The sequence below is a fragment of the Gorilla gorilla genome, chromosome 7, assembly GCF_029281585.2.
Source record: "Gorilla gorilla gorilla isolate KB3781 chromosome 7, NHGRI_mGorGor1-v2.1_pri, whole genome shotgun sequence".
Classification (NCBI taxonomy): domain Eukaryota; kingdom Metazoa; phylum Chordata; class Mammalia; order Primates; family Hominidae; genus Gorilla; species Gorilla gorilla.
In genome coordinates this window covers 59,898,224-59,924,163 of record NC_073231.2, presented here as the reverse complement: position 1 = coordinate 59,924,163, position 25,940 = coordinate 59,898,224, and the positions used below count along the sequence as shown (strand labels likewise).

Sequence of the window (25,940 nt, the reverse complement as noted above, 5' to 3'; positions counted from 1 at the left end):
GGAACTGGAATTGTCACACATTGTTGATGGGACTGTAAAATATTTTAAACACTTTGGAAAATGGATAGTTTCTAATAAAGTTAAATATCCACTGACCTATCTCATGGGCTTATTGGGAAAGCTAAATGCAATAATGGTTCATACTGTAGCACATTTTCAATAAACATTTATAATAGTAGTAGTACTGGTATCTTGTGCTTGTAAACACCTCCTCCAATGACAACTGAAACTTAAATGACTGCCTGGTGTTGCTGTTTAACCATGTCATGACAAGTACTGATAGGTTGTACCTGCAGAGTGGGAAATGTGAGGTACTAAGTCAGTCTGAGCTTGGGAAGGCCATTAGGGAAACTGGAACATCTACATAAATAGAATGGGTAATATGCCTAGAGTTAATCAGTCAATTCACATATAAAGAATACATGTTCTTCTGTTGATATTGATGCAGGTGTTTTGATGGATATCAAGCATTTAAGTTTTAGAGTATTTTTACTTATCAAGAATTGTGCATAACAGATACTTGCTCCCTAGGGAATGAAGCAAGGCTTGAAAATGGGATGAGGGAGTAAAAGCTAGTAATGTCTGGTTTATGTATTAGTCAAGAAAAGAGTCACTGCCAAATTTTGATACATTCAGATGTTCCCCATTTGAAAATGTCTGCATCAAAGTGTCCTGCTTCCATTCCTCACCACCTACTCTGTGAGGTATCCTAATAAGCACTTGTGGAGTCTACAAAGATGAGCAAGCTTTGTCCTTGCCACAAGGGGGCTTTAAAGTACAGTAAGAAAGGATAGGAAACCATGTGATTAACTACTCCCCTGGAGAATGAAATAAATGTGCAAAGGACCAACATCACATGTGTTACCAACAGCTCCATCAGCTCAATAAATCAAGAGTTCACCAAAGACACATACAAGTTTCCCAGGGCTTTTGTGAAGGGGAATGTCATATACATCTTGTCTTGTCTCAGAAATCTTTGAGGTCACCAACAAGGCTAAGATTTTAATTTTAAGGACTCTAAAAAGTTCCAGAGGCTTCAAGGGGTCCATGAATCCCCTGAAACTATATGGAAAAGAGTCATTTTTGAATCTTTATGTGCATTTTTCTAGAAAGAAGATCCATCACTCTCAGTAAGCTCTCATATGGCTCTGTAACTCAAAAAAGATTTCTCCTAAATTTGTTCCAATTGTAATTTGAGTTTATCTATGACCTGCCATTACTCACTTGAGAGTTTCCTATCACTTCAATCACAAAAATTGTTATCACAAAGGTGAGCGAAAGGCATTAATCAGCTAATTTGATTCTATTTCTTGCAGGCTATGGCTTCAGTGTTCTTAGAAGTCTCTGAGTACTTCCACGTGGTTCTGATGGGTCACTTTGAAATTGAGCTAGAAATATAAAATTAAATTAACTTTACTCCTAATTAAGCATCTTAACAGTCATAAATAGATTTCACTTTATTTTGTAAATGACCTAAGCCATTTATTAACCATATGCCTTGAGCTATTTACTTAAATTCTGTGCCTCAATTTCCTCATCTACAAAATGAGTATAATAGTAAAATTCACCACAGAGTTATGATGATTAAAAGGGTTAATATTTGCAAAACACTTAGATTAGTAGCTGGTACAAAGTAAATGACACAGACGTGATAAATGAATACCTTTGGATTTATCGTCAAAGCCTATGGATTTACCCCTGTCTGTATTGTGGAATACGTGCAATTGAAGTTCTTGACAAACTCTCAGTGACTCATTTCTTATTAAAACCTTAGATGTAAGATTTAGTGTTCAAGGAAGCTTATCTAAAGCGTGAACAGTCCATCCATTTTTAAGATATTCTAACTTACGTCTCTGAGTCAAAATAAGTCTCCCCTGAGACTTATACTTTGCCACATTGTCTTGGCACTTAATAGAATTGCTTTTGGTGAGTTGTGTTGGTCCCATGCTCCTGCCTTGCCTAGAAAGACCCTTCAATAAGCTGTTATTCTCCCTGTGCATTTGTCGAGGATATCAATGGGATGTTGTTCACTCTAGAAGACACTGTTGGTACCCTACCCACAACCCTTTACCATGCTAATGCACCCACCACTTCTGCCCATCCATAGCATCCACGCACATCAACTTGTAACAGCTCAAAGCTGTAACTCTTCTCCAGAAAACTGTTCTCAACTATCAGGAGCCTCGTCATCTGGAGATGTCTGGGAAATTATATACCAGACCACACTCCAGTGTATAAAGGCACAAAAGCCCAGGCTTCTTGCCTCAAGACAGGACAACTTCATGGTGCCTTTCAGACTTCAGAGCCGTCCTCATGAGACCAGGTTGTCGTCAGCTGAAACCACATCTTTGCTGGGATTCTTCCTCTGCTTCATCCTTCTTTCCTCACTTCCTTCCAGGTTTCTCCTGAGAACTCTCCCTCAATTATTTGTGCAAGAAACCCTATTTTAGACTTCACTTCCAGGAAATCCAACCTAAGACATCCATTATATCATATAGTAATATGATATGCTAAGCATGAGGGTGGGGTTTTTTTCTCCCAGGCTTCAGTGCCAAAAAGCATTGTGTTCCTTAGTCTCTCATTCCCCTTCCCTCCTTTCTCTTCCCTTCCTCATCCACCTCTTCCTCTTCCTCATCTCCCCTTGCCTCCTATTCCTCCTCTTTCCCTCACCTCCTCTTCTTTCTCCTTACCTCCTCTCCTTCTCCTTTCTTCTTGCTCCTCTCTCCTCCCCCTCCCCTCTTCCTCCTCCCTTCCTCTCTTCTTGTCTTTCTTTCTCCTTGCCTCCTATTCCTCCTCCTCTTCTCTCCTCCTTCCTCCCCTCCTCTCCTCCTCTTTACCTTCTCTCTATTCCTGCTTTCTCCTCCTCTTTCTCTTCCTCCTTCCCTCCTCCCTTCTTTGCCTCCTTATCCACTCCTCCTGTCTTCCTCCTCCTTTCTCCTCCTCCCCTCTCCTCCCCTTCTTCACCTCCTCTTCTTCCTTCTTACCTTCTCATCCCCTCTTCCTCATCCTCCTCCCTTTCCTCCCCCATCTCTCCTCGTCTTTGAAAAAGAAAGAAGAAAAAAAAATTGTGCTCTTCCAAAGTAAGTTCTTCATTTTTATCTTAGCCCTAGGACTAAGTTTTCATTTTTATCTTATTTTATTTTATCTAGTTTTCATTTTTATCTTAGCCCTAGGACTCTTTTAACTGAAGGTGCTTTCCTCTTTACTTTGGTTGCCATGAATCTCAGAACCAAATTTCAACCCATTTCTGTTGTATTTATGAGTAGCAACTTCACCCTTAGCTTTATTTTATGTTTCACCTTTTTTTCCTCTTTCCCAAAACCAATCAATCAATATATGTTTTGTACTAGGTGGAATAAAAATAGGCTTTATTAACACAAATAAGCTTTAAAAGGAGTCATGACGGCTGGGCACAGTGACTGATGCCTATAATCCCAGCACTTTGGGAGGCTGAAAAGACAACATCACTTGAGCTCCAGAGATCATGGCTGCAGTAAGCTATAATTGTGTCACTGCACTCCATCCTGGGTGATGGAGTAAGACCCTGTTCTCCCCAAAATTTTAAAAATTAAAAAAAAAATAAAAAGTCAAGATTCACTTTCCTAATTTTTATTTTGCAATCTGTATTGAACATCATTGTTTGAGGTCTGCCCAGTTCTCAATCCCCTTCTTCCAGTTATAGCACTCCCAACTGTCCTTTGGGAATTACAATATCTGAATTCAGTTCATGTGGTTCAGGTGTGCTGACTCCGTCCTCCTATTTCAGGAGAGGGGCTAACCTGGACCACACAGAATCAGAGCATCATAGTCCCCTGTTACTAAATGGGTTTGAGACAGGAAGGGATAGAGTACAACTAAAGCCGTGAAGTTCAATTCTGAGACTTCAATTGGATTAATGAGGAGAAAACATCTTTCCTTCCCTTGAACCACTTCATAGGATGGCTGAAAATACAAAATAAGCTTGAAGTGAAGTGATTATGAGCCATTCATCTCACCCCTACAAGGGTGAGGCTGTCTGAGATGGAGACAATGCTGAGAAAAGCAGAGATGAGGGATGCAGAGAGACTACGTGTTCATCATCTCGGTTGAGCTCTCCCTTTTTCAGTTACCTCCTTCTTTTCCTAAATCTAATTTGAGTTTGATTTCTGTTCCTTGCAACCAAGATTACTGACTAATAACAAAGACACAAAAATATATGGTTATTTTAACAGTGAATATCTATAAGGGGCTGGGCACAGTGGCTTACGCCTGTAATCACAACACTCCGGGAGGCCAGTGCAGAAGAATCACTTGAACCCAGGAGTTCCAGTCTAGCCTGGGCAACATGGTGAGACTGTGTCTCTACAGAAAATTTGGTAAACATTAGCCGGGCATGGTGGTGCATGTCTGTGGTCTCAGCTACTTGGGAGGCTGAGGTGGGGGGATCGCTTGAGCCTAGGAGGTCGAGGTTTCAGTGAGCCACAATTGCACCATTGCACTCCAGCCTGGGTGACAGAGCGAGACCCTGTCTCAAAAATAAAAAAAATCTGTTAAGAGACAGTAGTTTTTTTGTGTGCAACTTGTTCTAACATCCAGAAAATCCAGGGATAAAAAATGTTTAAACCTAAGCTTTAATGCTACATATGCGTTTCTCTTCCTTGTTACACAAATTTGAGAGGCTGTACTATACATCTTGAAAAAATAGAATTCTTTTACAGCAGTCCAGTTGGAATTGATTATATAGCATTTAAACTTTAACAATAGTTTTCTAGGAATGACCTTGGGGCCAGAAGCAGTGGCTCACGCCTGTAATCCAAGCACTTTGGGAGGCTGAGGCAGGTGGATCACTTGAGGTCAGGAGTTTGAGACCAGCCTGTCCAAAATGATGAAACCCGATCTCTGTGAAAAATATTAAAAATATTTTTAAAAAATTAACCAGGTGTGGTGCCATGTACCTGTAATCCCAGCTACTGGGGAGGCTGAAGCAAGAGAATCCCCTGAACCTGGGAGGCAGAGGTTGCAGTGAGCTGAGATCGTGCCACTGCACTCTAGCCTGGGCAACAGAGTGAGACTCCGTCTCAAAAAAAAAGAGTGATCTTGAGTGACCTTGGGCAGAGTAGAGAATGGAGTTGAGAATTTAAACTAATTGGCAAAAAGGAAGGGCAAATCTTGGTAAAGATAGTTGCATGTGAAGGAGGACACAGAGACTGCATTAAGCTCAGTTTTCAAGAAGGATAACTTCTTTGTGTTTTACTATCACGTTACCCATCTTCGTGGTTGTTTGAATGGTACAAGAAGCTATGAAATTTATGTATTTTGTATTCTCTGCTGTTTAGGGAAGAACTCTCTCAAACCACGTTTTTCCTTTGCTTTCAAAGCACAACAGTCATCAACACAGCAGAAGACTTCTGTAACCAAATGAGTGAGGAGTTTTTCCCACGACCAAGCAGTGGATATCAGCTGGGTGTCCCCCAGTTCAATTCCTGGAGGTAGTGTCAGATCCCACAGGTTTAGGGCTCGGTTCTCGAGACTGCACCAAGAAGTGTCTCTGGAACTTCTGATCAACCCACTTCAAGTTGGGGGTCCCATGACCCCCTCTTTGGGTTCTATTAATTTGCTGGAGCAGCTCACAGACCTCAGGCAAACACATTTACCAGTTTACTATGAAGGATACAGATGAAGAGATGCATAGTGTGAGGTATGGGGGAAGGGGTGCAGAGCTTCCATGCCCTCCCTAGACACACCACCATCCAGGGACCTCCGTGAGATCCACCATGGAGATACTTGCTGAACCCAGTCCTGTTGGGTTTTTATGGAAGCTTCATGATGTCAGCATTCCTTCCCCCAGGGCATGGGGGTGGGGTGTCTTATGACCCACAATCAGAAAGGCAGGGAATGATTAGAATCTTGCCTGGGAGCAGATGAAAAGCAGGCAGGGAGAAGGTTGGAGAGATCCTGTTTCCTTAGGCCTAACACACCCATAATAAAAGACTGAAATGGCCAGCCTTGGTGGCTCACCCCTATAACCCCAGCACTTTTGGAGGCTAAGGCTGGAGGATTGCCTGGAGACCAGCCTGGACGATATAGCAAGACTCCATCTCTAGAAAATATTTTATTTTATTTATTTTTACTTAATTATTTATTTATTTTGAGATGGGTGTCACTCTGTTACCCAGGCTAGAGTGCAGTGGCATGATCTTGACAAACTGCAGCTTCAACTTCCCAGACTCAAGTGTTCCTCCCACCTCAGCTTCCTGAGTAGCTGCAACTACAGGCATGAGGCATCATGCCTGGCAAATTTTTGTATTTTTTGTAGAGATGGGGTTTTGCTAAGTTGCCCAGGTTGATCTTGAACTCCTGGGCTCAAGTGATCCATCCACCTCAGCTTCCCAAAGTGCTAAGATTACAGGTGTGAACCACTGCACCCCACTGCTTTCTTCCATCTTTAGTCTCAGGCAGGCTTTCCTTGAACCACCCAGCAACTCCAGGCTCACCTCCTCCAGCATGGTGTGAACACGTGAGTCATCTTCCACACTGAAAGCAAAGTCCTGGAATTGAGTCGCATTAGGCCACCTTGGCTCTCATGTCCATTCCAGAGTCAATCACTGTGGCCAGAGAAAGTGGATAGATGCTCTACACAGAGCCCTGGGTGACATGCCCATCCCTGGAGCCTGGGGTAAAATCAACCCATCTGGAGCACATGCATGGGAAGGGCAGTGGGTGAGTCCCTAAAGAATACATGGGTTCTGTTACCAGAAGAAGGGAGTGATTGCTGGGCAGGTAAAGCCACACATGTCATTTCATCACTGGTGTACATTTTTCCTGATTCTAATCACTGGACTGATAGTCTGCTTGGCTTCATTCAGCAGTGCTACTCTCTCATGTATGAGGGAGGAGCTTGGTGCTTGGGGGCTGTTTTAACTGGGTTGTTTGGATGTTTATTAACGAGTGTCTTAGAGATCATGGAAGCAGGATGAAGCAAAGGAAGAAGTCAGGTTGCAATGCCCTCCCACTGGCAGTCTCAGTTGACACCCACCACCACAACCACCGGAGCTCTAGAGCTATGGTAGACCTTCAAAGTAGTCCCAAGTTGGAGCAAGAGAGGAGGCCTTTATACCCTGGGGTCCATTAGTCAGATGTGCACCTTGTTAGGATGGGAGCACCGTCCCGGGCAACACAGCTTTCCTCAGCTGAGGTTGCTCTGAAGGGACTGACAGCAGAGGGCTACCGAAGACAGCACTTCTGGGGTGTGGGGGTAACCAATCCTGGTTCCTAAAGGAGACTGAAGCTGCATATCAGAGACCAGCACAGGGACACCCAGTAATCATGGGGTGAAAAAGCTTTGTCCCAGGCCCCCAAAAGGTAGCAACCACACCACCTTAAATAGTGATTTTATAAATGTCAGCACTTAATCAGTAAGAATGATTACTTACAATTATAAAGTCTTTATTTTTATTTTTAATTATATTTTAAATATATAGACAGAGACACAGTCTCACTATGTTGCCCAGTCTGGTCGCAAACTCCTGGGCTTAAGGAGTTTTCCTGCCTTGGCCTCCCAAAGTGGTGGGATGACAGGCATGAGCTACTGTGCCCAGCCTAAAATTACAAAACTAACTTCAGGAAGGTTTTGTACTTTTTGCCCCAAGTGCCACAACTGCTGGCTATGGCTCTGCCTAAGGGCAAATTTTGTGATTGGATCCTGTGAGAATTCTGAGTCAGTCATGAATGGCAGCAGGTATCTGGAACCAGGATACCAATTTCAAGGAGACAAAGATGAGTCGGGAGTGTCAGCAACCTGGAGGTATTTATGATTCCCAAGACTGGAAGTAATAGCTGGCTCCATGGGCTTATGGGTACCAACATGTCCTTCTGGCTGAATTGTCTCTCCCTTGATTAATAAGATGTTTAGGCAGAGAATGAGCTTAATCTTTCCCACTGGCATCTAATGCCCATAACTCAGCAGATTTTATTATTTCAACCAAAAAATCAGGTATTCTCACAGCAAGGGGGTGTAGGTGTGAGGGCTGACCCCAAATCAGTGTTGGAACAACCATACCACGGTAAAAACAAGAACATCTTTCCTTCACCTTCCAGGCTTATCATTACCCATGATTTACACACATTGGCAGTGAAGGATCATTAAACATGAGAAAAGGACAAAACAAACAAACAAAAAACCCAAGGCATTTGGTAGGAGACAGAGCTTAGAAGAAATGAACTTGCAGAAGTAGGAGGATAAACAACCTCACTGGAAATTTAACACATTTGAAGCAGTGGTTGGTCAGAACCATTGCTAGGAAAAATATGCATCTGATCAGCCAGTGAAACATATAGTAAATAATTTTTAAGACTTTCAAAGCTCATGCTTTAATCTCTAACTGATAAGGAATTTAGGAATGGATTGCACACTGGAGGTAAAAAATGATTCGCCAGATGACTCACACATCTAAGAACCTTCAGCTCCAGCAATATTTGGAATGTAGTTCTGCTTAGGACAAAAACCAACCTGAGAGGTTTTTTTGTTTTTGTTTTTGTTTTTGAGACAGAGTCTCGCCCTGTCACCCAGGCTGGAGTGCAGTGGCACAATCTTGGCTTACTGCAACCTCCACCTCCTGGGTTCAAGCGATTCTCCTGTCTCAACCTCCTGAATAGCTGGGATTACAGGTGCCCACCACCAAGCCCAGATAGTTTTTGTATTTTTAGTACAGATGGGGTTTCACCATGTTGGCCAGGCTGGTCTCAAACTCCTGACCTCAGGTGATCCACCCACCTCGGCCTCCCAAAGTCCTGGGATTACAGGCATGAGCCACTGTGCCTGACCCCTGAGAGGTTTTTGTCTGTGGATTGGATTGGCTGGCTGAATTTTTTCTTTTTTTTCTTTTTTTAGACAGGGTCTTGCTATGTCACTCAGGCTGAAGTACAATGGCATGATCACTGCTTACTGCAGCCTGAAACCTCCTGGGCTAAGCGATCCTCTCACAAATGGCTGAGACTACAGGAGCACACCACCAGGCCCAGCTAATTTTTAAATTATTTGTAGAGATAAGGTCTCACTATGGTGCCCAGGGTGGTCTCGAACCCCTGAGCTCAAGTGATCTGCCTGCCTTGGCCTCCCACAGTGCTGAGATTATAGGCGTGAGCCACCATGCCTGATGATTTTTTTTTTAGTTAGAAAAATCCAAGGACATATTTTTTCAAGTTGTGATACATTTTTTTATCATTGTACATCACTGTGCTCATAAATTTGTTCAGTCAACTCAAATATTTGAAGAAATGTAAAATCATCAATATCAATCTTAGAGTATATGCTATAGAATCATCAGAGTTCAGGAGAAATAGAGGAGACTAGGTAGTTTAGAGGAGTTAAGAGCCAGGCACGCCTGGGTTCATTTTACACCTCTGTCACTTACTAGTTGTATGGCTTTGGTAAATTTCCTCATCTCTCTGCGTTGGTTACTCATCTGTAAAATGGATATATAAAAATATCTATCACATAGTGGCATTGCCTGAGGTAATGCAGGCAAAATGATTAACCCAGTGCCCGGAAAACACAGTCCACTAAAACAGTGACTGCTGCTTCTGTTGTGCTTTTGCCACCATCGTCACTGGGATGGTTGTTATGGAATATCTAAGCCTGAAGTATAAGACCCCTGGAAGAAAGGAGGATATTCTGACCTATGCTTCAAGAAGGTGTCTAATCTTTCAAGAAAATTGTGCCACCAAGAAAAAGAAATGAAAACAAAGATTAGTTGAGAATCCTGCCTTTTGTTTTCACTTGTTTTCCTCCAATGGTTGGGTGAAAGCAAGCTTGAATGCAAGGTTTTTTCTTTTCTTTTCTTTTTTTCTTTCTTTCTTTTTTTTTTTTTTTTTTTTTTTTTTTGAGACAAGGTCTCATTCTATCACCCAGGCTGGAGTGTAGAGGCACAGTCACAGCTCACTGCAGCCTCAATCTCCCAGGCTCAAGCAATTCTCCCACCTCAGCCTCCCAAGTAGCTGGGACTACAGGCACACACCACCATGCCTGGTTAATTTTTAAATATTTTTGTAGAAATGGGTCTCACTATGTTTCCCAGACTGGTCTCAAACTCCTGGGCTCCAGTGATCTTCCTGACTCGGCCTCCCAAAATGCTGGGATTAGAGGTGTGAGCCACTATGCCCAGCTGCAAGTTTTTTCTTAAACAACACATTTACCTGAAGGCCTAGAATGGATTCAGGAAACCCAAGAGCTACCCAGGGTTTCTGGATAATTATCAATGCTGGGGCTTTACCATGTACCATGTGTGGAGGAACAAGGCAATCCTTTGCCTCCCCAGGTATGTGAGAGGCAAGGGGAAGTTCCTTCTCAGCCCTATACCAGTTTCCAGATTGTGTAATTTAGAAGCTAACGTCAGTTCCGCCACCACAGGATGCCACTCCCTGACTTTTTTTTCCCTGAGACAGGGTCTCATTCTGTCACCCAGGCTGGACTGCAGTGGTGCAATCAGGCTCACTGTAGCCTCCACCTCCCAGGCTCAAGCGATCCTCCTACCTCAGCCTGCCAAATAGCTGGGACCACAGGTACATGCCACCATGCCCAGCTAATTTTTAAACTGTTTTGTAGAGATGGGGTCTCACTATGTTGCCCAGACTGGTCTTGAACTCCTGGGCTCAAGTGATCCTGTGGACTCAACCTCCCAAAGTTCTGGGATTGTTAGGTAGCTAGGCAGAGATGAGCAGGACATGAGAGCCCCCAAGTCCCCAGGTATATCAGGTGACCACCAGGTGATGTTCAGGCAGTTGTTAAACTGCCTCTCTGAAATAATAATTAGTTGCAGCTGGTGCCAGGGAAGGGCAGTCTCCCAACAGATAGAAACACCTGAAGCTGGTGATCAGCAGCTTCCCAATAAGATCTCAGGAGTTGGGCAAGTGGGCTCAAGCATGCATGCCAAGAAGCAAAATGGAGGAGTCTAATTGGTATGTGATGTTCTTCTAAAAACATTCGACTGGTAAGGGGAAAACGCCACATATGAACATGCACACAACTTCAGTAAACACACTGAGCATGTGACCCCTCTCAACAGCTGGCAGGCCACTGCACATGCAGACAGCTCACCCCAAGGAAAAATCAAGGGAGGAGAGACAAAGCCCCAGAACCATGACCATGCCAATGTTTACAACCCCAAGTCAAGGGTCCAGACGAGGCACTTGGATCTCTCAGGTTGCCCACTTGGCCCTCTTCCAAGAGTACTTCACTTCCTTTTGTTCCTGCTCTAAAACTTTTTATTACACTTTCACTCCTGCTCTAAAGCTTGTCTCAGTCTCTCCCTCTGCCTTATGTCCCTTGGTTGAATTCTTCCCTCCTAGGAGACAAGAATCAAGTTGCTGCAGACCCATAGAGATTTGCCACTGCTAACAGGATTACAGGCATGAGCCACTGTGTCCAGCCTCCCTGACTTCTGTTTATACAGTTTCTGCTTTCATGCTCTCCAGATCAGTAGCAAGAAGATATGTATTACTTTTGCAGCATGAATTACTCTTAGCCTCAGCTCTTTCAGGAGTCCAAATCTTTTGACATCAACACAACATGGATTATTGTCATAAGATGAATATTGATAACATAATTTTTAGAGACCCACATGACAGTCACAATACATTCTGCCCATGTGACAGTCACAAATTCTGTCACTTGCTCATGTTTTTACCAGCTCCTTTCCAGTGAATCCCAAGACTACCTATAGAGCAAGTAAATTAATAAGTAATAGGTTGATCTCGGAGTGGACTTGTGTAATTGAATTCCTAGAACAATGCTGTTTCCACAATAATTAATTCATTTGCTTATTCATCAGGCACAAATATACATCTGTATTGAGTCAGACTCTGTGCTGGATACTCAGGATATAAAAGTGAAAAATTAACTCCCAGTCTAATCAGGAATTATTTGCTATTTATTTAGATGCCACACATGTAAATAAATAAGTGCAATAAATTGTCTCAGATGCTATGTTCAAAGTGAGTCTGGTTGCTGGGCTTGGTGGCTCACGACTATAATCCCAGAACTTTGGGAGGCCAAGGAAGGAGAATTGCTTGAGGTCAGGAGTTCAAGACCAGCCTAGGCAACATAGCGAAACCCTGTCTCTATAAAAAATTTAAAGAAATTATACTACCACACTGGTCTTTTTAAAAAATAAAAACAATTTAAAAATTAGCCAGGTGTAGTGGCATGCCTGTAGTCCTAGCTACTTAGGAGGCTGAGGTAGGAGGATCACTAGAGCCCAGAAATACAAGGCTTCAGTGAGCTATGATTGTGCTACTGCCCTCCAGCCTGGGTGACACAGTAACACCCTGTCTCCAAAAAAAAAAAAAACAAACAAAAAAGTGAGTATGAGAAATACTGATTTTACCTGGGAAGGTCAGAAAAGGCTTGGTACCACAGCTGACTTCTGAGTCTTGAAAGATAAGTAAATGGTCACTGGACAGATATTTTGGGTGAAGATGGCAGAGAACACATTCAGTTTATTTTTTTAACAATTTTAATTCAAAAATTTATAAAATATGGAATGCTTCACGAACTTGTGTGTCATCCTTGCACAGGGGCCATGACATTCAGTTTAACAGTATCATCAATATCCAAAAAATAGCCTGATGTGCAGCTTGGGATGGCCACAGCCTGTATAGGGGAAGGCAGGCATTACCTGAAAGTAGAGCAGTGACATAGACTGGTCAAATTGATACATAAAATTAGACAGCACAGGTAGGTAGGTAGGAAGGGAAGGAAAAGGAAAAAAGAGTCCAGGAAGAACCCTGAGATTATGGTTCTTAGGGTGGGGAAAAGCAAGAGAGGGCCAGGGCAGCAGGGCAAGGAGGGTGACCCCAGAGACCCCAGGAGAACCGCAGACATCGTACCTGCTCTTTCCCCCAAAATGCTGCAATGGTCAACAATATTAAATGACACAGAAATTAGAAGATGAAAAGTGAAAAGAACTCACTGGATTTGGTCTTTGGTCTTTGGTCTTTGGTAATGTACCAAGCAGTCTGAGTGACGTAATGGAGGTAGAAACTTGAGCGAAGTCAAAGGGAGATGGAATCATTAGAAAACAAAAGCAAAGATTATAGTCCAAATTGGTGAGAGTGAAAGGGATGCTCATATACTGTTAGAAGAAGTGTAAATAATATGAATTTTTGTGTCAAGTTTTTAATAGGATCATACCATTTGACCCAGCTATTCTACTACTAGAAAATTATCTCAAGGAAGTGAATATATATCTATGCCAAGATTTAGTTATAAGCTATTCATCTGAATGTGGGTTTCAATGGTAAACAAATAAAAAGATAAATTTAAAAAGTTTAAAAAAAAGAGAAAAAAAAGAAACAACTTCAATGTACAATAATAGGGTATTAGGTATACCAATTATGTTCTAGCCAGAGCAGATTTACCATGAAGCTAATAAAAATTAAGCTTTGGGCTCCTTACTAGCATGGACCCCTTCAATACATTGGGAGAGAGCCAGACGTGGTGGCTCATGTCTGTAATCTCAGTTACTTGGGAAATTGAGATGGCAGGATCCCTTCGGCCTAGGAGTTCAAGTCCATTCTAGGCAATATAGTAATACCAGATCTCTAAAACAAAACAAAACAAAACAAATACATACCAAGAAAGAGGGCCTTAAAATTTTATATAAATAATTCTATAATCTTTTCCTTAAAGAGAGCTCTCCTAATTGTATAAGTGTTACGCTCTCCAAATCTAGATTACCATTGAGTCTGTTTATATAATTATAAAAATAAGGTTGTATTCAATAATAAGACAAATAACTCCTCCCCCCCAAAAAAGATGGCAAAAGATTTGAACAGGCATTTTTATCACAGAAGAGATGTTAATGGCATAAGGAAATGCAAATTACAACCACCATGAGATACTACTTCTCATGTACTAGAATGGCTAATTTTTTTGTTTTTTAGATGGAGTCTTGCTCTGTTGCCCAGGCTGGAGTGCAGTGGCATGATCTCAGCTCACTGCAACCTCCGTCTCCCAGGTTCAAGTGATTCTCCTGCCTCGGCCTCCTGAGAAGCTGGGATTACAGGCGTGCACCACCACCCCCAGCTAGTTTTTGTATTTTTAGTAGAGATGGGGTTCACCACGTTGGCGAGACTAGTCTTGAACTCCTGACCTCAAGTGATCCACCTGCCTTGGCCTCCAAAAGTGCTGGGATTACAGACATGAGCCACTGCCCCCAGCCTAGAATGGCTAATTTTGTTAAATGCTGGTGAAGATGTAGAGCAACTAGAGCTCTCCTACATTACTGGTAGGAACACAAAATGGTAGCAGCACTTTGGAAAACAGTTTGTGTGCAGAACAAAGCAACTCCATCTTGAAAGTTAATCCACCATGTTGGCTTCTGATTAAACCCCGTTCTGGAAAGGCCACTAAGATTGCCAGCTTGTCTATTGTTCTTTGTGTCAGAGCAGGTACTTACTGTAAATCCTGTCCTTAGGTCAAACAACCTTGATGTTATCATACTTTATTTGTCCTACACATCCCTTCTGAAACACCCTCTTCTGGGTTTCTTACACCCAAGCCCTGGGTCTTGGGTGTAATGGTGCTGGGATCCACCTTCTTTCCTCGCTGCCGCCCCAGGCACAGGCATGGCTTCTGCTTGTAAGTCCCTATTAAATGTTTCTTTCTAACAAACTGCGTTTATCAGCCTCTTTTTTCCATCTCTTAGCCTCCCTGGACTTTGGGGTACATTTGCATAGATCTGCCCACCACAGAACAGTTTGGCAGCTTTTTACAGAGCTAAACATGTACTTACCATAGGACCCAGCAACCTCACTCCTAGGAATTTATCCAAAATAAATGAAAATGTAGGTCCACACAAAAACCTGCATACAAATGTTTATAGCAGCTTCACTAATGATTGCCAAAATCTAGAAGCAACTCAAATGTTTATCTACTGGTGAATGGATAAACCACCTGTGGCACATCTGCACAATGGAACAACACTCAGCAGTGAGTAGAAATGAACTACTAGTACATTCAACAACATTAATGTATCTCAAAAGCCTAATCTGAAGTGAAAAAGAGCCAGACACACACACACACACACACACACACACACATAGCTGCATACTGTATGATTTCATTTCTATGACATTCTGGGAAAGATAAAACTAGGAGAGAAAATTAGATCCATAGTTGCCAGGGGCTGGGAAGGACAAGGGAATTTGGGGATGACAGAAATGTCCTATAACTTGGTTTCTGTGGTGCTCACATGACTGTATGTATTTGTCAAAATCACCAAACTGAGCACTTTAAAACAGTTTTAATGTATGTAAATTATACCTTAATAAATCTGATCTGTAAAAAATTCAAATTATCCTGGCATGGTGGCTCATGCCTCTCTAGTCATAGCTACTTGGGAGGCTGAAGCAGGAGGATTGCTTGAGCCCAGGAGTTCAAGGCTATAGTGCATTATGATCATGTCTTTGAATAGCCATTGCAGTCTAGCTTGGGCAACATGGCAAGACCCCATTCCTCAAAAAAAAAAAAAAAAATTGAAGGGCTGGGCATGATGGCTCATGCCTGTAATCCCAGCACTTTGGAAGGCCAAGGTGGGCGGATCACTTGAGCCCAGGGGTTTGAGACCAGCCTGGCTAACATGGTGAAACTCCGTCTCTACTAAAAATACAAGAAGTAGCCAGGCATGGTGGTGCACACCTGTGATCCCAGCTACTTGGGGGGCTGAGGCACAAGAATCACTTGAGCCCGGGAGGCAGACGTCGCAGTGGGCAGAGATCACACCACTGCACTCCAGCCTGGGTGACAGAGCAAGACTCTGTCTCAAAAACAAACAAACAAACAACAAAAAAAACTGAAGTTGTAGAAAATATTTAAATACATAGAATAGTAGTCATATAGTATTGATAAGTAAAGCAAGTCATATAGTATTGATCAGTATTCATTTTCATAAGTCCAGCTTTGTATGCTCAGATAGATAATACATGAATACATTTACAGAGGATAGAACATAAAAACAACAAATTTCACCTATAATTACTTTTGAGGCATTGGATGACACATGAATTTTAACATTATACTTTTGCCCATGTGTATTTTTAAAATTTTCTTTATTAAATATGTATCTCGTGTAATTCTTTTTTTTTTTTTTGAGACAGAGTATCACTCTGTCGCCAGGCTAGAGTGCAGTGGTGTGATCTTGGCTCACTGCAACCTCTGCCTCTCGGGTTCAAGCAATTATCCTGCCTCAGCCTCCCGAGTAGCTGGGACTATGGGTGCACACCACCAGTCCGGCTAATTTTCGTATTTTTAGTAGAGACAGGGTTTCACTATGTTGGCTAGGATGGTTTCTATTTCTTGACCTCATGATCTGCCTGCCTCGGCCTCCCAAAGTGCTGGAATTACAGGCGTGAGCCACTGCACCTGGCCATAATTTTTTTTAAGTAGGTTTTTGTTGATTGAGGTGGAGTTGAGGGTTTTTAAAGAATGAATTATAGATGGAGAAATTAGAGACAGGGATTCTAACCTCTTCTTATTGGCTTGCCAATTTAGGGAAAAACTTACTAGAAGGGGATTCAGTCAAAGATGGATTTTTTGTTTGTTTTTTATTTTAAAGGGAGAGTGAGACAAGACACCCATGCAATCAAGAGCTCAAGATATGGTACTCCATGAGAGATACAGTCATGGAACAGCACTGGGAGCAAGTTCGAATTATGCTCCAAAGCCTGCATGACTCATCTGTCTCTGAAAGAAGCTTTCCATGATCCCAGCCCACCCTTTTGTTCAATTTTCTCCTTGGTAGTCACCCATGTATACTCTGAGATCAAGCCAAGGGTTCACTCCTTATTCCCAACCACAGCCTGAACTCTCCTGCTCCATGCCTCCTTCACTCTGTTCCTCTGCCAGCCTGGAATATTCTCCCCATCTCTCCCTCTTTTCAAATGAGAAGCAGCAGTCAATTCACCTGCACTCTACAACACTGCCTATACCTCCTTGGCACTCACTCCTAGCTTCAGTCTTATAGTTACCTGTGACTCCTCTCCCTTCCATTAACCTGAACCCCTTAGGCATCTTTCTGTCCTCCACAGCACTGAGCATAAAGCCTTATCAATGTTTGTTGAATTTCACTGAAGATGGTATCAGACTTGGGGTGCCAAATTATGATACATCCATAAACTCAAATACTTGTAGAATAGACTGATTATGAGATTAGTCCCAAATTCAACATAATTCTAGGAAAGAAACTACATTGATGCTCCATTCCAGAACATAAGTCCTTGTACCTTGGAAATAACCAGTGATATGACTTAAACAATGTTCATAGTTTTATTAGTCCATTCTTACAGTGCTATAAAGAACTACCTGATACTGGGTAATTTATAAAGAAAAGAGGTTTAATTGACTCACAGGCTGTTCCACAGGCTGTACAGGAAGCATGACTGGGGAGGCCTCAGGAAACTTACAATAATGGTGGAAGGTGAAAAGGAAGCAGGCACATCTTCATATGATGGCAGGAAAAAGAGAGCTAAGGGAGAAGTGTGACACACTTTTAAATAACCAGACCTCATGAGAACTCACTCACTATCACTAGAACAGCAAGGGGGAAATCTGCCCCATGATCCAATCACCTCCCACCAGGTTCCCTCCCCAACACTGGGAATTACAATTCGACAAGAGATTTGTGTGGGGACATACAGCCAAACCATATCAATAGTCTATTTCTTTTTTTTTTTAACTGAGTCTTTCAAATTTATATCCCTTTTTAAGTATGTTTTCAGGAACAACTACCAGCTTGTTTTTACTATTGAATGTCATGTCTGCATACTTTGTGAGAAAGGATCCAGCTGTGCTTTTTTAAAATAGGAATGAGTGCTGTGGATCATGAATTGGCTGATAGAGATGTTCATTTCTGAACTACAAAAGTCCAATTATGATAAGGCATAATTATGACAAAGTACAATTAATAGAAACATGCCACCCATGTGTGTGCTTCTTATAGCTGAGTGACCTGGAAATCACTAAATGCAGGTCACATAGTAAGTATTTTTTAAATGTTCACATAAATCATTCTTGTTCACATAGCCAATCAGACTTCCCACAGCTCTTGAATAGAATTTTTGGGTTATATGACCTAGGTCATCTTGTAAATGTGCAGGTTGCCATGAATGTGGGCACAGTTGGATGGAAGCAGGTCACTCCTAGGACAGCAATACAAGGAAGATCCTGCCACCTTCAAGTTGTGTCTCTAAAGGACATAAAGCCTGCTCAGATGCTGTCAACAGATATTGTAAATGTCCTTCACTACGTGAGTCAGAAGACCAGAGAAACTATCTTTAGAGATCTGGGAGATCATCAGCCTAAAGGTATTGATTGGTGTCATAAGAGTGGTTACGGTATTGAGCGTAAATGAGTAATAAGAGAGAAAAGGGAAGGGGATGTTTAAGTAATGAGGGAAATCACAGAATTGAAGATCAATGAAGAATAGTCTGAGATAAAAGAAAAACCAGGCCACATGAAGTCATTATCATTTGTGGTGAACACTGTCAAATGCCAAAAGAACATGAAGCAGATTAAATGTGACCACAAATTATCTGATATTCCTTCCATCAAGAAGTGGGGCTCTATGTCCCCTCTCCTTAAGTCTGGGTGGGTTTTGTGACTGTTTTGCCCAATAGCCTGACAGGAAGTGAAGCTATGTTCATTTTCAGGACTGGTTCTCATGAGACTGGCAGCTTCCACTTCCTGTCTCTTGGAACATTCAATGTCAGAGAAGTCAGCCACCATATAAGAAGTCTGACTGCACTAAGATCACCCTGCTGTCAGAAAGGCCAGGTTAACTATGAAGGGAGAGAGACGCCCAGCCAGCCCAGGCTGCTCCAGCCAACCCAGCCCAGGCACCGTCTGCCCAGGCTTCAGCTGCTATCTCACCACACCTGCATAGCAGAGCTCAAAGTGAGGACAAATCACCTGAGCCCAGGGAACCTACAGAACTGTGAGAAATCAATTTTGTGTTTATTTGTTTTTGTTTGTTTGTCTTTTGAGATGGAGTCTCACTCCGTTGCCCAGGCTGGAGTGCAGTGGCATGATCTTGGCACACTGTAACCTCCACCTCCTGGGTTCAAGCAATTCTCCTGCCTCAGCCTCCCGAGTAGCTGGGACTACAAGCATGCACCAAAATGCCTGGCTAATTTTTGTATTTTTAGTAAAGACAAGGTTTCACCATGTTGGCTAGGCTGGTCTTGAACTCTTGACCTCAAGTGAGCTGCCTGCCTTGGCCTCCCAAAGTGCTGGGATTACAGGTGTGAGCCACTGTACCCAGCCCAATTTTTAAATTATTTTAAACAAATAACTATTTGGCTGGCTAATTACACAGTGTTTCATTTCAATCCCAACTGGGGCAACACCAAATGCACTGCAATTCATTTCAGACACTAACCATCCAGAGTTGGCACAGATCCCACAGGTTAAGGTCAAAGTCCTCCACAAGATAGCTGTCACCAACTGTAAGTTTCAGGGGATCCCAGGCCACTCATACTCTGACTGGCTGTGAATTTGAGGGTTCCTACAATCATCTCAGGCTTGATAATTCACCAGAATGACTCACAGAACTCAGAAACATGCTACATATGAAATAATAGTTTTATTGTGAAGAATACATGTAGGTACTAAGATATGAAAAAAACGGGAAATTTTTAAAAATAAAATAAAAGACTACATAGGGCAAGGTCTGAGAGGGAACACACAGCTTCAGTGCCTCTCCCCTGGGGGAGTCAGGGAGCATCACCCTCCTAGCACATCACTGTATTCACCAACCAGGAAGCTCCTCCAAGCCTAGGTGTCCAGAGTTTTTATTGGGGTCTCATTATGAAGGCATGATTGATTAAATCCTTGGCCATATGACTGAACCCAATCTCTGGCTCTTCTCCCTGGATGGTGCACTCAAATCCAAGGGCCATATGTTAAGTTCTCCAAGTCATTTTTGAAATCCACTTACTTGACTTGAGGTGAGAGAGACGTACCTCAGTCCCCTCTCCCATGCTGGGAGAGACAACACAGCATACTTGCAACTCTCTCCAAAATAGTGTGAATCTGCCAACACAGGCCAGACCAGTTTTGAACAATTCCTATTGCAAGCCTTGCATGATGGTGTCTATTGTTAGTTTCTCAGCCACTTGGACATCTTCAGAACTGTTTTTTTTTTTTTTGAGATGGAGTTTCACTCTTGTTGGCCAGGCTGGAGTGCAATGGCACAATCTCAGCTCACCACAACCTCCGCCTCCCTGGTTCAAGTGGTTCCTCTGCCTCAGCCTCCCAAGTAGCTGGGATTACAGGCATGTGCCACCATTCCCGGCTAATTTTGTATTTTTAATAGAGAGGGGATTTCTCCATGTTGGTCAGGCTGGTCTCAAACTCCCAACCTCAGGTGATCCACCCACATTGGCATCCCAAAATGCTGGGATTACAGACATGAGCCACCATGACCAGCCTTCAGAACTTTTAAATTGCATTTTAAGTTCCATTCTATAATGGTTAATAAAATTTTAAAAAAAGATCTCTGTTTTCATGGATTTTAGTATCTATTGAGAGATAGATAGTAAATAACACAAACAAATATATAATTGCAAACAATGTTGAGTGCTATAAAGGAAAGATTCACTAGATGTGGTAGACTTTGGTGGCCTCAGTGAATCATGCCTTCTGGTATTTTGCCCTTGAGTAATCCCCTTCCATGTTGACACTGGGTTTGGCCAAATGATTAACTTGCACCATTGGAACATTACAAATATAGTGTAAGCAGAAGTCTGATGAACTTGTGTTGGTAGAAGAGCTGAGGCAGGACTGACTTGTCTGTCATAATATAAAAGAGTCTTGGAAGATGTCCGGGGTCCAGGGTCTAAAACCCCTCATGGCCTTTGGAACACCAAGCTCTGTGCCAAAGTGTGGAAAGCTGCCCTGACACACCACAAATCTAAGCCCAGGGCATAAAACCCCTCGTGGCTTGGATGGAATCCAGGGCTCAGGGCATAAAACCCCCCATGGCCTCTGGAATGTGCACAGACTTGGTCGCTCTCCCACGCTCATAAACATGTTCTCCATTATCTCAAGCAGCAGAGCATATTCTATATGCGTCAAAGAAAATGCTAAAATGTCACAGGTATGCTTGATGCACCACTACCTTTCTACCCCCACATCCTCGTGCCCTCATCTGTTTACCCCCACATCCAGATGTCCTCACCACCTGCTTCTTTGTTTGATCACCAATAAATAGTGTGGGATCCCAGAGCTTGGGGCCTTCATAGCCTCCATACCAGTGTTGGCCCCGTGGACCCACCTTATGTACTCTTAACTTGTCTTTTCTCATTCCTTTGACTCCTCCGGACTTCGTAGCCCCCACAGCCTGGTGTTGGGTCTGATCACCCCAACATTTCTGGCGCCCAACATGGGGCTATGAAGACCCCAGTGAAGGAATGCTAGAGCATGTGGAAGCAAAAGATGCACTGTCAGAGGACACCGAGGATGACTGAAAGAAGCTCGGTGGGTAAGCTGGGCACTCAGAAGAACCAGGGTAACAATGGGACAGAATGAAATTAAACATTCTGCTTATTTAAATTTCTTAAGGCATTTATTACAGAGAGGGGGAGTGAAAGTTAGTACTCAGAATTTATTAACACTCTTTAATACAGTAGAGCAGTTTTGCCCATGGTTCCCAGAACAAGGGACAATGGAGTTGGATGAATGGGAAAGAATCGGCAGAGATTTTAAAAAGGTGCATAAAGAAGGAGTCAAAATTCCATTTTCTGTTTGGTCAGCGTGGGTGTTGATAAAGGCAGCTCTTGAGCCATTTGAAACAGATGATGAGGCAGATTCAGATGAGGAAGAGGCAGGCGACTATAAAAAAACTAACTTCAGATTCTGAATGTGAGGGACAGGAACCGGATGAAATTAAAGAAAAGAAAGGGAAGCTGAAAAAGGTGTATTTTACTAGCCAGTCGGTTCCACCTGCTGAATTAAGTGAATGGCCACCTCCTCCCTCTCCTCCTAATGGGCGAGAAAATGAATTAGCTGAAAAACTTACTGCTCTTGTAGTTGCAACATTAAAACCTGGAGCAACTGGTGGTGCTATACAAAATTCTATTCAAAAAGCTAGAGCCGAGAGAGACCTTGAAGCATGGCAATTTCCAATTACTATAACCCAATGACAGAATATAGCTAATTGGGCCACTTTTCTTTTTAAGTAGTTAAAGGAATTTAAGCAAGCCGTTAGTCAATATGGGCCAAATTCGCCTTTTGTACAAACTTTACTAAAAAATGTGGCTCTTGATAATAGATTAATACCATATGACTGGGATACTTTAACAAAATCTGTTCTCACTCCATCTCAGTACTTACAGTTTAAAACCTGGTGGGCTGATGAAGCTCAAACTCAGGTAAGAGAAAACACACAAGCACAGCCACCTGTGCCTGTTTCTTTTGAACAGCTAATGGGAGTTGGCCCTAATTGGGGTTGATTAGAAAATTAAGCAGTAATGAAGAATGTTGCCATTGTTCAGCTGTGCACTGTGTGCTTACAGGCATGGAAAAGAATAAATGTTACAGGGGAAAAATATCCTTCTTTCAGTTGTTTGACTAACTGCCAAACCAGTTTGGGTGGAGCAATGGCCACTAAAACAGGAAAAACTAGAGGCTTTAAAAAAATTGGTGTGGTAACAATTGCGAAAGGGACACATAGAGCTACTTTCTCTCCTTGGAATTCTCCTGTGCTTGTTATTAAGAAAAAAATCAGGGAAATGGAGAATGTTAACAGATTTAAGTGCTGTTAATTCTGTAATTCAACTCATGGGTGCGCTGCAACCAGGGCTGCCATCTCCAACCATGATTCCAAAATACTGGCCTCTAATAGTAATAGATTTAAAAGATTGCATCTTTACCCTTAGCTACCCAAGATTATGAAAAATTTGCTTTTACTGTTCCAGCTATAAATAACAAAGAACCAGTGGACAGATACCTTTGGAAAGTATTACCACAAGGCATGTTAAATAGCCCAACTATTTGTCAAACTTATGTTGGAAAAGCTATCTAGCCAGTTAGAGAACAATTCAAAAAATGTTATATTATCCATTAAATGGATGATAATTTATATGCAGCTGAAACTAGGGAGGAAGTAATACTATGCTACAAACAGTTAGAAAAGGCTGTAACTGCAGCAGGATTAATCATAGCCCCCAATAAAATCCAAACTTCTACTCCCTTTCAATATTTAGAAATGAAAGTAGAACAAAATACTATTAAGCCTCAAAAGGTTCAAATTAGAAGAGATAATTTTAAAACTCTACATGATTTTCAAAAATTATTAGGAGACATTAATTGGATTCGTCCAACTTTAGGCATTCCTACTTATGCTATGTCTCACCTCTTTTCTGCCTTACAAGGTGATTCTGATCTTTTTTTTTTTTTTTTTTTGAGATGGAGTTTCCCTTTGTCACCCAGGCTGGAGTGCAGTGGCGCCATCTCGGCTCACTGCAAGCTCCACCTCCCAGGTTCACGCCATTCTCCTGCCTCAGCCTCCCAAGTAGCTGGGACTACAGGTACCCGCCACCATGCCTGGCTAATTTTTTGTATTTTCAGTAGAGATGGGGTTTCACTGTTTTAGCCAGGATGGTCTCAATCTCCTGACCTCATGATCTGCCACCTCAGCCTCCCAAAGTGCTGGGATTACAGGTGTGAGCCACTGCGCCCAGCCAAGGTGATTCTGATCTTAACGGTAAATGCTCTTTATCCAAAGAAGCATTAGAAGAACTTCAATTAATTGAAGAAAAACTTCAACAGGCACAAGTGACTCGAATTGACTCTATGCAGCCATTACAGTTTTTTTAGTTTTTCCTACTAAACATTCACCTACAGGAGTTACTGTTCAATAGAATGATCTTGATCTGGTTGAGTGGCTTTTTCTACCTCACAATAGACTAAAACGCTCACTCTGTACTTAGATCAAATTGCTGTACTAGTAGGACAAGCAAGGCTGCACACAACAAAGTTAATGGAATATGATCCAAATCAAACTATAGTTCCATTAAACAAACAACAAATTCAACAAGCTGATATTAATTATCAGGAATGGCAAGTTAATTTGGCAGGTTTTATTGGCATTCTTGATAATCATTATCCTAAATCCCAAATATTCCAATTTCTTAAATTAACATCATGAATATTGCCTTCCATTACTCAAAAAATCCCTATTGAATGGGCCATTACTGTTTTTACTGATGGATCTAGTAATGGGAAGTCCTCATTTGTGGGACCTCAACAACAAGTTTTTCAAACTGACTTTGCTTCTGCTCAAGGGCTGAATTTATGGCTGTGATAACAGTGTTAAAATCTTTTAAACAGCCAGTAAACATTGTTTCTGATTCAGCCTATGTAGTGCAAGCCAGACAAAATATTGAATGTGTCTTAATTCAAAATGTGACTAATGACCAACTTAATCTTTTATTTCATTCTTTATAGCAAGCAGTAAAACAAAGGCATTCCCCTTTCTATATCACTTATATGAGAGCACATACTAACCTCCCTGGCCCTTTAACTAAACTTAATCAAAGGATGGATAATTACATGGGGAAGAGGATTTGCTTGGGTCTCTCCAGGTAACAAGAATCAGGTGCCTGTATGGGTGCCCACCAAACATCTGAAGATCTATCATGAGCTACAGCAGGAAGAGAAGACTCTGGGAAGAGCCAAAACTCCCGATACGAGTGATGCCACAAACAAACATCTCAGAGACAAAGGAGAAAACCGAGAATAGCCGTCAGGCAAATTCTCCAACATAGGGACAAATCAAGAAGTTGGCGCAGATGGCAAAGGACAACTTGAAAGCACAGAACAAACTAAAAACAACTAGTAACCTGATGGTGGCCATGCTGGCAGTACTCACCATGGCGGCAAGCCTCCTTACTATAGGAGCAACTCAGAATTTCACTTATTGGGCATATGTCTCATTTCCTCCTTTAATTAGGTCTGTGAGTTGGATGGACCCTGTTATTAAGGTGTACACCAACGTCAGTACCTGGATGCCAGCACCCATAGATAACTGAGGGCCAATGCATCCTAATTAGGAAGGGATAAAAATAAATATATCCATAAAATATAAATATCCCCCAATATGCCTGGGACCTGCTGTTGGATGTTTACAGATTGACTCACAGGCCTGGTTGGCAGTAGTCCCCAAAAAAATAAATCATGGGCTGCTTTGCATATGATTTCGGGGCATAGTTTAAAATATAATCATTCCCATCCTAAAACCCTGCAGTTCCATCTAAATAAGTTCAAATATAAACAAAATGGAGTTTAGTTTAAAGGTGTGGATTCTTGAACTTGGGAAGATTGTATAGCAAGTAAGGCTGAGGTGCTACAAAATAATTCCTATGGAATCGTCATTAATTAGCCTCCTAATGGGATCTTTTAAAAAAAATTGCACCAGAAGGCCTTCTTGTAGAACAAATATAATAAACCGATGGAACCACTGGCAATTAAATCATACACAATATATTTGGACAAAAGCTGAGGTACCTATCATAAGGAGTCCTACTGGCATTGTCACCCCTAGTCCAAAAATAATATCTCCTGCCATAGAACAGGAACATTCTGAATTATGGAAATTAGCTACGGCTCAAAGTTCAATCAAAATTTGATAGGGTAAATATAACAACTATAAAGGGGAAGGAGGTAAAAATAAATATGCTCTTTCTTTTCTTTTCAACAGGACTTTTTGGATTCAAAGTTGTGTCCAGCCACCTTTTGTGCTAGCAATAGGAAATATTACTTTTGATATAAATACACACTTTATTTCATGCCTCAAATGTCATTTTTTACCTGCATTAATTCAACTTTTAATAAAAATCAGACTATCCTAATAATTAAAGCCAGGGAAGGAGTCTGAATCCCTATGTCTTTAAATAGACTGTAGGAG

General features: G+C 42.0%; 1 long non-coding RNA gene across 2 annotated transcripts in view; it reads right to left on the bottom strand.

Annotated features, from left to right (window-relative positions):
* Positions 1-25,940, bottom strand: part of LOC129524279 (uncharacterized) — a 114,736-nt gene that overhangs the window by 70,460 nt on the left and 18,336 nt on the right. The window contains exons 3-5 of one of the 2 annotated variants that reach the window (XR_008668045.2): positions 17,384-17,501; positions 12,948-13,018; positions 12,364-12,653 (exon numbers count right to left, since the gene is read on the bottom strand). This is a non-coding gene — a long non-coding RNA (uncharacterized lncRNA). Of the gene's footprint in view, positions 1-12,363; positions 12,654-12,947; positions 13,019-17,383; positions 17,502-25,940 lie in introns of those variants that run through there. The other variant, XR_008668044.2, reaches the window with a different exon arrangement.